This window comes from Balaenoptera borealis (genome assembly GCF_965194805.1).
Source record: "Balaenoptera borealis genome assembly, chromosome: 20".
Taxonomy (NCBI): Eukaryota; Metazoa; Chordata; class Mammalia; order Artiodactyla; family Balaenopteridae; genus Balaenoptera; species Balaenoptera borealis.
The window spans coordinates 31,928,394-31,943,562 of record NC_138879.1 but is presented as its reverse complement, the minus strand read 5'-3'; the positions used below and the strand labels follow the sequence as shown (position 1 = coordinate 31,943,562).

The following is a 15,169-nucleotide window of genomic DNA, read 5'->3' as shown; positions in this document are numbered from 1 at the left end:
TTCTGACTTACTTCACTCTGTATGACAGTCTCTAGGTCCATCCACTTCACTACGAATAACTCAATTTTGTTTCTTTATATGGCTGAGTAATATTCTATTGTATATATGTGCCACATCTTCTTTACCCATTCATCAGCTGATGGACACTTAGGTTGCTTCCATGTCCTGGCTATTGTAAATAGTGCTGCAATGCACATGGTGGTACATGTCTCTTTGAATTATGGTTTTCTCAGGGTATATGCCCAGTAGTGGGATTTCTGGGTCATATGGTAGTTCTATTTTTAGTATCTTAAGGAACCTCCATACAGTTCTCCATAGTGGCTGTATCAATTTACATTCCCACCAACAGTGCAAGAGTGTTTCCTTTTCTCCACACCCTCTCTAGCATTTATTGTTTCTAGATTTTTGGATGATGGCCATTCCAACCAGTGTGAGGTGATACCTCACTGTCGTTTTGATTTGCATTTCTCTAATGATTAGTGACGCTGAGCATCCTTTCATGTGTTTGTTGGCAATCTGTATATCTTCTTTGGAGAAATGTCTATTTAGGTCTTCTGCCCATTTTTGGATTGGGTTGTTTGTTTTTTTGATATGGAGCTGCATGGGCTGCTTGTAAATTTTGGAGATTAATCCTTTGTCATTTGCTTCATTTGAAAATATTTTCTCCCATTCTGAGGGTTGTCTTTTCATCTTGTTTATGGTTTCCTTTGCTGTGCAAAAGCTTTTCAGTTTCATTAAGTCCCATATGTTTATTTTTGTTTTTATTTCCATTTCTCTAGGAGTTGGGTTAAAAAGGATCTTGCTGTGATTTATGTCATAGGGTGTTCTGCCTATGTTTTCCTCTAAGAGTTTTATAGTGTCTGGCCTTACATTTGGGTCTATAATGAATTTTGAGTTTATTTTTGTGTATGGTGTCACAGAGTATTCTAATTTCACTCTTTTACATGTAGCTGTCCAGTTTTCCCAGCACCACTTATTGAAGAGGCTCTCATTTCCCCACTGTATATTCTTGCTTCCTTTTCAAAAATAAGGTGACCATATGTGCATGCGTTTATCTCAGGGCTTTCTATCCTGTTCCATTGATCTATATTTCTGTTTTTGTGCCAGTACCACACTGTCTTGATTACTGTAGCTTTGTAGTATAGTCTGAAGTCAGGGAGCCTGATTCTTCCAGCTCCGTTTTTCTTTCTCAAGATTGCTTTGGCTATTCAGGGTCTTTTGTGTTTCCATACAAATTGTGAAAGTTTTTGTTCTAGTTCTGTGAAAAATGTCACTGGTAGTTTGATAGAGATTGCATTAAATCTGTGGATTGCTTTGTGTAGTATAGTCATTTTCACAATGTTGATTCTTCCAACACAAGAACATGGTATATCTCTCCATCGGTTGGTATCATCTTTAATTTCTTTCATCAGTGTCTTATAGTTTTCTGCATACAGGTCTTTAGTCTCCTTAGGTGGGTTTATTCCTAGGTATTTTATTCATTTTGTTGCAATGGTAAATGGTAGTGTTTCCATAATTTCTCTTTCAGATTTTTCATCATTAGTGTATAGGAATGCAAGAGATTTCTGTGCATTAATTTTGTATCCTGCTACTTTACCAAATTCATTCATTAGCTCTAGTAGTTTTCTGGTAGCCTCTTTAGGATTCTCTATGTATAGTATCATGTCATCTGCATACAGTGACAGCTTTACTTCTTCTTTTCCAATTTGGATTCCTTTTATTTCTTTTTCTTCTCTGATTGCTGTGGCTAAAATGTCCAAAACTATGTTGAATAATAGTGGTGAGAATGGACAACCTTGTCTTGTTCCTGATCTTAGAGGAAATGATTTCAGTTTTTCACCATTGAGAACAATGTTGGCTGTGGGTTTGTCATATATGGCCTTTGTTATGTTGAGGTAAGTTCCTTCCATGCCTACTTTCTGCAGGGCTTTTATCATAAATGGGTGTTGAATTTTGTCAAAAGGTTTTTCTGCATCTATTGAGATGATCATATGACTTTTCCCCTTCAGTTTGTTAATATGGTTTGTTACATTGATTGATTTGCGTGTATTGAACAATCTTTGCATTCCTGAGATAAACCCCAAATGGTCATGGTGTATGATCCTCTTAATGGGCTGTTGGATTCTGTTTGCTAGTATTTTGTTGAGGATTTTTGTATCTATGTTCATCAGTGATATCGACCTATAGTTGTCTTTCTTTGTGACATCTTTGTCTGGTTTTGGTATCAGGGTGATGGTGGCCTCATACAATGAATTTGGGAGTGGTCCACCCTCTGCTATATTTTGGAAGAGTTTGAGAAGGATAAGTGTTAGCTCTTCTCTAAATGTTTGATAGAATTCGCCTGTGAAGCCATCTGGTCCTGGACATTTTTTTGTTGGAAAATTTTTAATCACAGTCTCAATTTCAGTGCTTTTGATTCGTCTGTTTATACTTTCTATTTCTTCCTGGTTCAGTCTCGGCAGGTTGTGCCTTTCTAAGAATTTGTCCATTTCTTCCAGGTTGTCCATTTTATTGGCATAGAGTTGCTTGTAGTAATCTCTCATGATCCTTTGTATTTCTGCAGTGTCAGTTGTTACTTCTCCTTTTTCATTTCTAATTTTATTGATATGAGTCTTCTCCCTTTTTTTCTTGGTGAGTCTGAGTAATGGTTTATCAATTTTGTTTATCTTCTCAAAGAACCAGCTTTCAGTTTTATTGATCTTTGCTATTGTTTCCATCATTTCTTTTTCATTTATTTCTGATCTGATATTTATGATTTCTTACTTTCTGCTAACTTTGGGGTGTTTTTTTTTTTGTTCTTCTTTCTCTAATTGCTTTAGGTGTAAGGTTAGGTTGTTTCTTTGAGATGTTTCTTGTTTCTTGAGGTAGGATTGTATTGCTATAAACTTCCCTCTTAGAGCTGCTTTTGCTGCATCCCATAGGTTTTGGGTCATCGTTGTTTCATTGTCATTTGTTTCTAGGTATATTTTGATTTCCTCTTTGATTTCTTTGGTGATCTCTTGGTTATTAAGTAGTGTATTGTTTAGTCTCCATGTGTTTTTATTTTTTACAGATTTTTTCCTGTAATTGATATCTAGTCTCATAGCATTGTGGTCAGAAAAGATATTTGATACAATTTTCATTTTCTTAAATTTACCAAGGCTTGATATGTGATCCAAGATATGATCTATCCTGGAGAATATTTCATGAGCACTTGAGAAGAGATTTTATTGTGTTGTTTTTGGATGGAATGTCCTATAAATATCAATTAAATCCATCTTGTTTAATATATCATTTAAAGCTTGTGTTTCCTTATTTATTTTCATTTTGGATGATCTGTCCATTGGTGAAAGTGGGGTGTTAAAGTCCCCTACTATGATTGTGTTACTGTCGATTTCCCCTTCTATGGCTCTCAGCATTTGCCTTATGTATTGAGGTGCTCCTATGTTGGGTGCATATATATTTACACTTGTTATATCTTCTTCTTGGATTGATCCGTTGATCATTATGTAGTGTCCTTCCTTGTCTCTTGTAATAGTCTTTATTTTAAAGTGAATTTTATCTGATATGAGTATTGCTACTCCAGCTTTCTTTTGATTTCCATTTGCATGGAATATCTTTTTCCATCCCCTCACTTTCAGTCTGTATGTGTCCCTAGTTCTGAAGTGGGTCTCTTGTAGACAGCATTTATACAGGTCTTGTTTTTGTATCCATTCAGCCAGTCTATGTCTTTTGACGTGAGCATTTAATCTATTTACATTTAAGGTAATTATCAATATGTATGTTCCTCTGACCACTTTCTTAATTGTTTTGGGTTTGTTATTTTATGTCTTTTCCTTCTCTTGCGTTTCCTGCCCACAGAAGTTCATTTAGCATTTGTTGTAAGGCTGGATTGGTGGTACTGAATTCTCTTAACTTTTGTTTGTCTGAAAAGCTTTTAATTTCTCTGTAGAATCTGAATGAGATCCTTGCCAGGTAGAGTAATCTTGGTTGTAGGTTTTTCCCTTTCATCACTTTAAATATGTCTTGCCACTCCCTTCTGGCTTGCAGAGTTTCTGATGAAAGATCAGCTGTTAACTTTATGGGGATTCCCTTGTATGTTTTTTGTTGTTTTTCCCTTGCTGCTTTTAATATTTTTTCTTTGTATTTCATTTTTGATAGTTTCATTAATGTGTGTCATGGCATGTTTCTCCTTTGATTTATCCTGTATAGGACTCTCTGTGCTTCCTGGACTTGAGTGATCAGTTAGGGAACTTTTCAACATAATCTCTTCAAATATTTTCTCAGACCCTTTCTTTTTCCCTTCTTCTTCCGGGACCCCTATAATTCCAATGTTGGTGCAATCAATGTTGTCCCAGAAGTCTGCAAAACTGTCCTCAATTCTTTTCAATTTCTTTTTCTTTATTCAGCTCTGCAGTAGTTATTTCCACTATTTTATCTTCCAGGTCACTTACCCATTCTGCTGCCTCAGTTATTCTGCTATTGATTCCTTCTAGAGAATTTTAAATTTCATTTATTGTGTTGTTCATCATTGTTTGTTTGTTCTTTAGTTCTTCTAGGTCCTTGTTAAATGTTTCTTGTATTTTCTCCATTCTATTTCCAAGATTTTTGATCATCTTTAGTATCATTACTATGAATTCTTTTTCAGGTAGACTGCCTATTTCCTCTTCATTTGTTTGTTCTGGTGGGTTTTTACCTTGCTCCTTCATCTGCTGTGTGTTTCTCTGTCTTCTCACTTTGCTTAACTTACTGTGTTTGGGGTCTCCTTTTCACAGGCTGCAGGTCTGTAGTTCCTCTTATTTTTGGTGTGTGTCCCCAGTTGCTAAGGTTGGTTCAGTGGGTTGTGTAGGCTTCCTTGTGGAGGGGCCTAGTGCTTGTGTTCTGATGGATGAGGCTGGATCTTGTGTTTGTGGTGGGCATGACTGCATCCCGTGATGTTTCTTGGGGTGTCTGCAACCTTATTATGATTTTAGGCAGCCTCTCTGCTAATGGGTGTGGTTCTGTTCCTGTCTTGCTAGTTGTTTGGCATAGGGTGTTCAGCACTGTAGCTTACTGGTTGTTGAGTGCAGCTGGGTCTTAGAGTTGAGACAGAGATCTCTGGGAGAGCTTTCACCATTTGCTATTACATGGAGCTGGGAGGTCTCTGGTGGACCAATGTCCTGGACTCGGCTCTCCCATCTTAGAGGCACAGCTCTTTTCCTCCTTCACAGCTCCCTCCCCAAGGTGCAGGTCCCGTCCCTATTCTTTTGTCTCTGTTTTTTCTTTTTGCTTTTGCCCTACCCAGGTATGTGGGGGAGTTTTTTGCCTTTTGGGAAGTCTGAGGTCTTCTGCCAGCATTCAGGTGTTCTGTAGGAGTTGTTCCACACGTAGATGTATTTCTGATGTATCTGTGGGGAGGAAGGTGATCTCCACGTCTTACTCCTCCGCCATCTTGAAGGTCTCCCCAGTCCTGCAGTATTGAGTTACAAGTCTTTTTGAAACTTAATTCCTATGCCAGTATCCTATCAAAAATACAAAATTCTTAGATTTTACGTGCCAAAATACCCAGGATAATATTTACATTGTAGAGAAACACTTATTCTTAATATCTCCAGGCAAAAAAAGCCATAAAGCATATAGATGCTGTGGTGAGCAAGAGAGCATCTCTGACCTCAGGAAGCAGATGATTTTATAGGGAGAATAAAGGAAGTAGCATAGTATCAAGTAGGGTTTGATAAATGCCACAGAAATTGTTCTATATCACTCAATACACTTCCCAATGCTTACTTTGGTGTCTGAGTACATAATATGATACCAGTGACCAGGACTGATTTCTAACATAGTCATCTCTGTTTCTTACAGGTATTGTCATTCCTCCATTATCTCTTAACCCTTCTGGTTTTCATGGTGCCCTTTTGTCTAAACCATATACAAAAGAAAAAAGAAAACAAAAGACAGTTTTCCCATTAAAGTTTTGAGTAAAGGAAAGACAAGTGCTTTGAATTGGTAGCTCTTTAACAAAGACATGATCTAGTTGAAATTAGCAACTCATCTAGAAATGCTTTATTGCTATTGCTGCTATTTGTTCAAGTTCCATTGAGCCAGCTTATATAAATTATCCCTTAATATGTTCTGGACAGTTTGGTTTGGTGAGGATGCTCACTTTCCCCAAGGAGCTAATGAAAATTCAGTGTTTGCCTATTCCCTTTACCTCATGACAAAAATCAATGCCTGAAATACAATAGCCACATTACAATGATCTGTGCTTTTGGTGCCTTCACAGAGCTGAAAATTATAGCTTGAAAAGCAATCTTTCCTTCTCTCTTCTGAAAACTTTAGATTCACACATCTGCTGCCTTCTTGACCCTGAGCTTTCTATCTTCTTACCAGACAAGAATGTTTTCTCCTTCTTTGTGTGTGTGGAAAGTGCTGACTTTTTCTGGAAGCTAGTCTCAGGGGGTTGCTACTTACCACCCACCTGTGATAGATTTGAAATTTCTGTAGTATGCCAGATCGAAGAACTGTGCAAACTGAAAATTACAGAGTAGCCTTCTGACTTTTTAGCAGTAAATTTTATTTGCTAGGGTGAAAACACCAGAGAAGTACTGTTCACTAGGTCAACAAAACCAAGGGATTTGTTTCTTTTATTGGAGTTTGTGGAGTTAGAATATTTGCTGAGGAAGAATGGAAAATAAGATTGGGCAAAAGAGGATATAATTTGGGTCCTATCTCTTTAATTTCTTTAAAATTGGAGTTTTAAACTTGAGGTCCAGGTAGGCTTACTGAGGATCTGAGATCAAGGATAGGGTTTCAGGGGTGTTTAAATCTATGTACAGGGTTATGAACTTATATGAATTTAGGAAGAGGTTGATTCCATCAAATTTCAAACGGTTATTGCCTCAAGGCATTTGATTATCATATGATTTTGTTTAAAAATATAGCAGTAACTGTGTGATCTTGAGAAATCCACTTACCTGAGATTCAGTTTTAAGAAACACACAATAGGAATAACAGAAATATCTCACAAAGCTCTGAAAAAATGCTTATAATGCATGAGATCACCACTGATATAAGTGATTATTGTTTATTTTCATTTTGTATAGGATAGTCCTAAAGACAACTAATAATTACTAGCCTGGTGAAGGGAAGTTTAAAAAGGAACCTGATATTTATTTTCCAATATATTAAGAGCTATATGGATGAAAGATGAGTCTTATTTTGAATATCCCCAAGAAGGAGAAATTGAACTAATGAATAAAATTGTATCAAGATGGCTTTATAAAGAACATCCTAGCATGCCAGTGTCCAAACATGGAATAGTCTGTTTCTGTTAAAAATGGATTTCCTGTCACTGGAGGTGCAAAACAACTTTGAGTAACTCAGAAAGGTTGAAAAACTTGCTCAAGTTCATGTACTTCATAAAGCCAGAGTTAGGATTAAAATTTTATTGTCATCTGAAAGCCCTGGCCAAATTTACCAGAGATGGTGATTCTCTCCTGACACACTTCTGGCACTCCATTAAAGGAGCACATGTTTGCCTGCAGGTGGCACTGTTGAACAATTTGTTAAATGACAACTGCTAAATTAAATAAGTATGTGTATTCTCTCAGCATCATTAAATTTATCTTAGATTCTAAAAACCCTAATGTACTTTACTTGAACCTGTTCAGGATAATGCATAATATTCCTTAAAGGCAAGCACCAACAGTTGTTCTAATTCCCATCATGGTTGCTACTTATTTGGCCGATTCAACCCCCGTGTTTTAAACAAATAGAAGTACAAAAGACCCACCCCCAATGCTCTCATTAGCTGAAGGAATGTTACAGGTTCTCCTTAATGAAAGACATTGTTCCTTCCTCACATTCTTCTGTTTCTCCCTGTGGTGTTTGAGAACAGACAGCAGGGTATCTAATCAACTGCTGCTTTGACTGAATTACCCTTATGTCCTGGTTCCCTGCTTATCAGCCAGCTGGAGGGAACTCCTTTGTTGTCATGCAGAGGTGGGTGGATTGCTTTCTTCAGTTCACGTTTGTGATGTTAAGCAATTATAGCATCTAATTCGACTGTATGTAACAAACCTCCTGTTTCACCTCAGCAAAGGCTCATTATGTCTTGTAAGTGTGCTACATGTTGAATTTGCACCTTTGGTAATTAGTATGACTGCTCTGCCAGCCCTCCTTCCTGCTTTTGCCAACATTTTCAGTGTTAGCAAACAAGCATCAATCACCAACCTGATGAGTAAAATTAAGGCTTCTCTGTGCAACTCGGTGCACAGACTGGACTGAAATTCCAGGTTGAAGAATTCATCTTTGCCAATATTGCAACAATATATAATAAAAGTAACAATAGTTCATATAACAGTAATCATGGCTAACTTTTATTGAGGACTACTATGTGCCAGACACTGTTTTAAATGCCTTCCATGGATTATTTCACATAATCTTAACAAGAAGCCTAAGAGATAGGTGTTGTGTTTGCCACTTTACAAATAAAAAATTGAGGCACAGAGGAGATAAATAACGTGCCCCAAGCCATAGAGCTATAAAGTGTTGGAGCCAGAATAAGATAAGCATCATCTTCCAGTTCAACATGGGAAAGTTAATTCTGAAACCGAGTCCCCCTAAAATTGATTTCCTCTGCTGAGTTTATGATTAACCTCTCTATTCAAAACATTATTTCCTTTCTTGTCCAATACCTGTTCCCCTCAAGATTGAGGAGTATTAAAGAAAATGGGGGACTGAAACCAAGCAGGACCCTGTGGGGCCTTACCAGGCACAAAAGCTTTTCCGTGTCCCTCATTTCTTGTTTGTACGAAAAAGGTTTCTGTGTCCTAGACCTTCCCTGAGTTGCCAAGGGCAGATTCAATTACTAATTAGAGGAGTGAGGGAACACAGAAACAAAGGAAAGGCAGTCAAAAAACAATAGTGCTGTGATGGGGCAGGGTCCTAGTTCCTTTTCAAGGGATATACATAACAATCTGATACATATCTTTGAGTTCTTCTACAGGAACTGAGGCCCCCGCCCAGGTGGAGGATGGTAAGTAACTTCAGGCTGAGGACAAGCATGTGGACCCCAAACTGATTGGAACCAGAGGCTGACGATTGAGATTCCTGGAACATCCCCTGTTAACCTCCCCACCAACCAATAAGAGGAAGGTCACACACCCTGCAGACCTCCCACAAATTTTGCCTATAAAAACTGTTCCCCCAAGACCATCAGAGAGTTCAGGGTCTTTGAGCATTAGCTGCCCAGACTCCTTGTCTGGTGCCTTAGAGTAAATGCTGCACTTTCTTTCACCACAAGCTGGTGTCAGTAGATTGACTTTACTGCACAGGTGTGAGCAGACCCAAGTTTGGCTTGGTAACAATTCTAACCCTTTGGAATAACAGTTCAGATTCTCTGATCCAAGGCTGGACAAGTTACTTCTGAATCAGACATTATTAACTCAGAAAAAGTCTGTGGTGATTACAATTATTAGATAAGCCTAAACAAGTTGGAAAGCACTGGTATCAAAAGTCAAGAAGACATGGAACATTTCCCAAAGTCTTGAAGACATTCTGAAAGGGGTTCAGATGAATATGGAAGCATAGCAGAGTTAGAGAAAAGGAATAGAGACTTCTTTTTTTAACAGTTGCTGTCATTTGAATTGATCTCCATGCTGGGATGAATTCCCCTGAAGGGTGTGTGTGTGTGTGTGTGTGTGTGTTATTGTTGCTATTGTTGTTACAGGGTGGGGATAGTGTAAAACTTAAGGGGAGTAAGTGAGTGTTTACCAATCATTGCCAAACAAGCTTTGCCACTGAACAAGCCTCTGATATGCAGCTCTACTTTCAGTGACTGGGTTTCTTTTTGTTCTTGGGACCACGTGCTGCTGATATCCTTTTTTTCGCCTCTTAGTGTTTGTAGTGTCCTTTCTGTGCCAAATTTGCTATCCCAAACCATTTTCACTGGTTGTTGGAAAAATAACAATGATTAGAGAAATTTTGCTAAAGCTAATTTTATTAAATTTAAAAGATGGACATTCATTTTGAGATTATGCTCTTACTTTTTGTTTCCCTGATGCTAATTTATGACTTTCCTACCGACCCACTTGGTGAATGTTTTAAGTTTTAGATTCCCAATAGCCATCGTCCACATGCTTTTTTTAATTAAGAAATATATTTTCTTGTTACTGAAGCACTCTAATGTCAATGACAACTATAGTTACTGCTATTTTCTAAGCAATCATTAAAATAGGCTGCTGAAATCTAGTACCTGGCACGACAATATTTAGAGTGATAAAACACTATAGTTGGACCATTGGGAGTAAAAACCTCCAAGCCTAAACATGCTATCTCTGGAAACTTGAGAAATGTACTTAATCTCTCTAAACCTCAACTTTAACATCTGTAAAATGGGAATACTAGTACCTATATCATAAGGTTTTCATGAAGATTAAATCAGACAATCCATAATTCATTTAGCACAACCTAGGATCATAGTAAGCACTCTTAATTGAAAACACTGGTATTATTTTAAGGTAAGTCATGTTGAAGTCCTTGGACCCCAATGAGTTAAAATTTTGAATAGAATCATCACAGATTATGCATGCACATTTAAACATCATTATGGTATCTATTAATAAAGAAACAAAGTTGTTCTTGAATTCAGCTTATTAGGGCCTCTGTGACAGAATGCAAAATTATCAGCATGTTCTGGAATCCACACTCCATGTTGTGATACTTCCTAACCTAACTTTAAAGCAAAACATTAAGACAAAAACATGTTCTCTGCATAAATAATTTTTAAAAATCATCCAACAAATTTGAACAAGGTTCTTTGTTGGAACTACTTAGGGTCTTTAAAATGCAAATGTGCATTGTGAATAGCCAAGAAGGGGATTTGTATTTGCAACATTACACATGTGTTTTTGACCAGACCATTGTGTTTTCAAAGCAGTCATGGAAGCTAGTTTGGGAGTGCAGATTGAGTCCCATAAGTCCTAGTTGGTGTGTCTATTTCCAGGTCGGACCCATCTTAGCCAGGGCTAGTCTATAACACTTAAATCTTTTGTTCTGGGTTATTTCCCCAAACATGAATATATAGACTACATTAAGATCTCAGAATTATTTATTTCAATTCAGAAACTGAATGTTAGAAAGGATAATTCTTTGATACTTTATGGGTCAGTAGGTAATATTACAGGTTAGTGAATGCACCTATGTGTTGATGGAAAAGAAATCCTAGAGTGATCCTTATTTGGAAGTCATAGTACTAGATCATAGGCCATCAGAGTTGAAGGATACCATTCCCTGTACTTTTTCTTCCTTCTAATTAAAATTTTATAAAAAATGTCTATCTGCCTTTAGGCTGCCTCATTTATCTCCAAAACCAATTCAATCCAGAAGGCCAGGTAGCAGTATCTCTTGACTCAATAACTTGTCTTCTTGTTTGACCACCATCTGCCTGGTTATCTTAGGAGGCTGGGCTTCCAATGCTCTGGGGAATGTCCTATCTTGAACTCAACTTTACAACATAGGTGGTGCTTTCCTGCTTTGCTCTGTGCCAAAGAACCAGGGGTTAGGTAATAACAACCTTAACACAAATATACTTAAAGCCTCCAACTGAGAATCTATTATTTGCCAAAAAACATATGAAAATTTGCATATGATCACCAGTAATCAGAGAAATGAAAATCAAAACATCAGTTTGGCAAAAATTAAAAAGATTGATTGTAGCCAGTGCTGATCAATTTGTGGTGAAAGGGGCATCCTTATATATTGTAATAGGAATGTAAATTGCTGCAAAAGTGATCCAGGGTCTGTCTTTTATATGTGTATATCTTTTGACTAATGATTCAAGAAGCTTCAGTACATAAAAAAATTTGTAGTAGGATATTTTTGGCCGTGTTGTTTTTATTGCTGTCCTCTGGGCCTGGAGAGTTCTTGGCCCAGATAGATGCATCTCTTGCTGGCTCTTTTCCTTCAGTTGTTGGCTTACACACCTTCCCCAATCATTTATGTAAAAGGGCAAGCCTCTCCCATACCCCTTTTCTCTGGAATCCCCTACAACACTCAATACCATGTGACAGGCTGTTATTTTATTTCTTTATGTGTTTATTGTCTGTCTCCCACATTAGAATGCAAATTCCGTGAAAGCAAGGATTTTGTCTGTTTTGTTCACCTGAATGTCTAAAGCAGATATCTATAGACAGTCATAATAAATATGATGAGTGAATTAATATATAAATTTAAAAGAATGAGTTATATTTGTATGTAATGACCCAGAGGGAAGAATAGGATATCCTGTTGACAGAGAGCAAGTTTTATAGAAAAGTTGTATAGGATGACCCAATTTTCATAAAAACATGAAATACATATGTGTGTGTATATACCTTTTCTGTCTATCTATCATCTCCCTATATTTCTAAGAGCACAGAAATATCAATAGGTACAGAGGATATATACCAAATTGCAAATTAACATAGGTTGCTCTGGGATGTTGGAGGTAGACTGGAGGGTTAAATAAAAACTGTTAATTTTTTAATATTTTCATATTGTTTTCCTTGTGACTACAAGCATTGTATTACTTTTCTAATAAAAAAAGAATACCCAATAAAATAAATGCAATCACAAACACATAAAATGACTCTGGGCTGTTTCTTTAACTGTAATATAGCAGATGATATTATTTTATTCTTGCACAGTTGGGCTGCTTTGCATCTCCATGATACCAATGTCTGCAGGCTTGTAACAAATAGGTAATTAGCTTCATTGTGGTTTACTAGAGTCTCAGGTTCCCATGAATGTGTAATTGTTGGCTAAAGCTTAGCCAAGAGGGCTACCTTGAACTTTAGCTCTTAATTGTCTGAGTCTTTGATAGAAGAAGACAATAGTCATGCAAAGGAATTTTTGTACCTCTCAAAAACAGTTTTGTACTTGAGGAAAGACAGAAATAGGGGTCAGTCTGGAGTGCAGACATATTGAGGATACATTGTCTGTAGACAATTAAAATCAATAATAAACAACTGAGTTCATCTACTTTTTATTATCACCTCGTGCTAGCAATTCTAAATAATACCTGTGTTAAAATTCTCCTCTGAAAATTTTCAGCCCAATTTTTAAATAATTGCTGCAGTTACTGATAAGCCAAGATGGACTCTACCATCCTCGATATATCACTACTCATATAATTTCCGGTTTTAATAATGAAAGGTAATATCTTAGTTTTATTAAGCATCTATCATATATTTAATGCACTGCTAGGGAATAGAAATAGAAAGATGAATAATATATAGCTCCCACACTCATGAAGCTCACAATCTAGAGAGAAAACAGGTGTAGATGTAACTAGATAAAATATGGAACATGTATTTTAATGAAGCAGTCTCTAAAGTGCTAGGAGGATACAGAAGAAAACAGAAGAGGAAGTGATCCGTTCTGCCTGGGGAATTCGCTCAGTAACTTGTTCACACATGTTTACTGAATGAATTGTCTACACTGGGCCAGGCACAGTGGACACGACACAAGATTCCTGTGTCACTGGAGCTTATTTTCAGGTAGGACAGTACAGGTCCCAGCGCGAGTAAGCAAGGTAAATTTAGGCAGAGAAAGGTGCTTGAGGGTGCCTCCTGAGGAGGTACCTTTTGGGCTGAGACTGAATGATGGCATGGAGACAGCAGTACAAAGATCAGGAGGAGTAAGTGCTATGAAAGTCAGAGGTGGCACAGGCCAGACCACATAGAATGGAGGTTCACAAACCTGTCTGCCCTGAGAATCACCTGGCGAGTGATACATCCTCCATAGTAATCTGGTGTGGGGTCCAGGCTTTGTTATCTTGTAAAATCTCTACAAGAGAGTCTCATGTGCAGCCAGGGCTGAGATTCTACAGGGTGTGATAGGAGAAGTATGGTGAAGACCATGGGAGGGTTTTAAGAAAAGAGATTGGCATGATCTAATTTATATTTTAAAAAATACTGTGTGCAAATGATATGGCCGATAAAGTGTTAATATTCAACAACTATAAACAGCTCACACAACTCAACATCAAGAAAACAAACAACGCAATTAAAAAATGAGCAGAAGAACCGAATAGACATTTTTCCAAAGGTGAAATGTAGATGGACAACAGGCATATGAAAAGATGCTCAACATCACTAATCATCAGGGAAACATAAGTCAAAACAAAAATGAGATAACACCTCACATCTGTCAGAATGGCTATCATCAAAAAGAAAACAAATAACAAATGTTGGCAAGGACGTGGAGAAAAGAGAACCCTTGTACACTGCTGGTGGGAATGTAGATTGGTGCAGCCACTGTGGAAAGCAGTATGGAGGTTTCTCAAAAAACTAAAAATAGAACTACCATATGACCCAGCAATTCCACTCCTGGATATATATCTGAAAAAACTGCACTAATTCAAAAAGATACATGCACCCTAATGTTCATAGCAACATTATTTACAGTTGCCAGTATATGGGGGCAACCTAGGGGTCCATCAACAGCTGAATGGATAAAAAAGATGTGGTATATGTACATAAAGGAATACTACTCAGTCATAAAAAGGAATAAAATTTTGCCATTAGTGGCAACATGGATGGATTTGGAGGGTATTATGCTTAGAGAAATAAGTCAAACAGAGAAAGAAAAATACTGTATGATATCACTTATATGTGGAATCTAAAAAATACAACAAACTAATGAACAAAACAAAAAAGAAGCAGACTCACAGATACAGAGAACAAACTAGTGGTTACCAGTGGGGAGAGGGAAGAGGGGAGGGGCAATATAGGGGAAAAAAGGTGTTATTGTGGGATTATGTGAAATTATGAGTGTGAAATTTTTGAAAATTGTAAAGCACTATAGAATTCAAAGAGTCCTTCATTCAATAAAAAAATTTTAAAATATCATTTTGATTGCTACATGCAAGAGTGATCACATGGAAGGCAAGCATTAAAGCAGGGAAACAAATTAGAAGGTTCTTACAGCCGTCCAGTGGAGAAATATTGATGGCTTGGACCAAGGTGGAGACGATGGAGGCTGTGAGAGAAATGTAATCAGAAAAGCCTTCATGGTTTTCTGAGGGGTCTTGAAGAAAGAGGAGTAAGATTTTTACTTTTGATGGAAGAGTGGGAACAAGGGCCCAGAAAAGGAATGAAAAGTGATGTGGATGTGTCATGGGAAGGAGTCATGGACTCTGGGTGACACAGGTGTAGACAGATGTGGGAAA

At 37.3% G+C, this 15,169-nt stretch overlaps 1 long non-coding RNA gene across 1 annotated transcript in view; it reads right to left on the bottom strand.

The window, feature by feature from the left end:
* LOC309618328 overlaps nucleotides 1–15,169 on the bottom strand; it is a 673,944-nt gene that overhangs the window by 31,108 nt on the left and 627,667 nt on the right. The gene's annotated exons all lie outside the window — the stretch shown is intronic.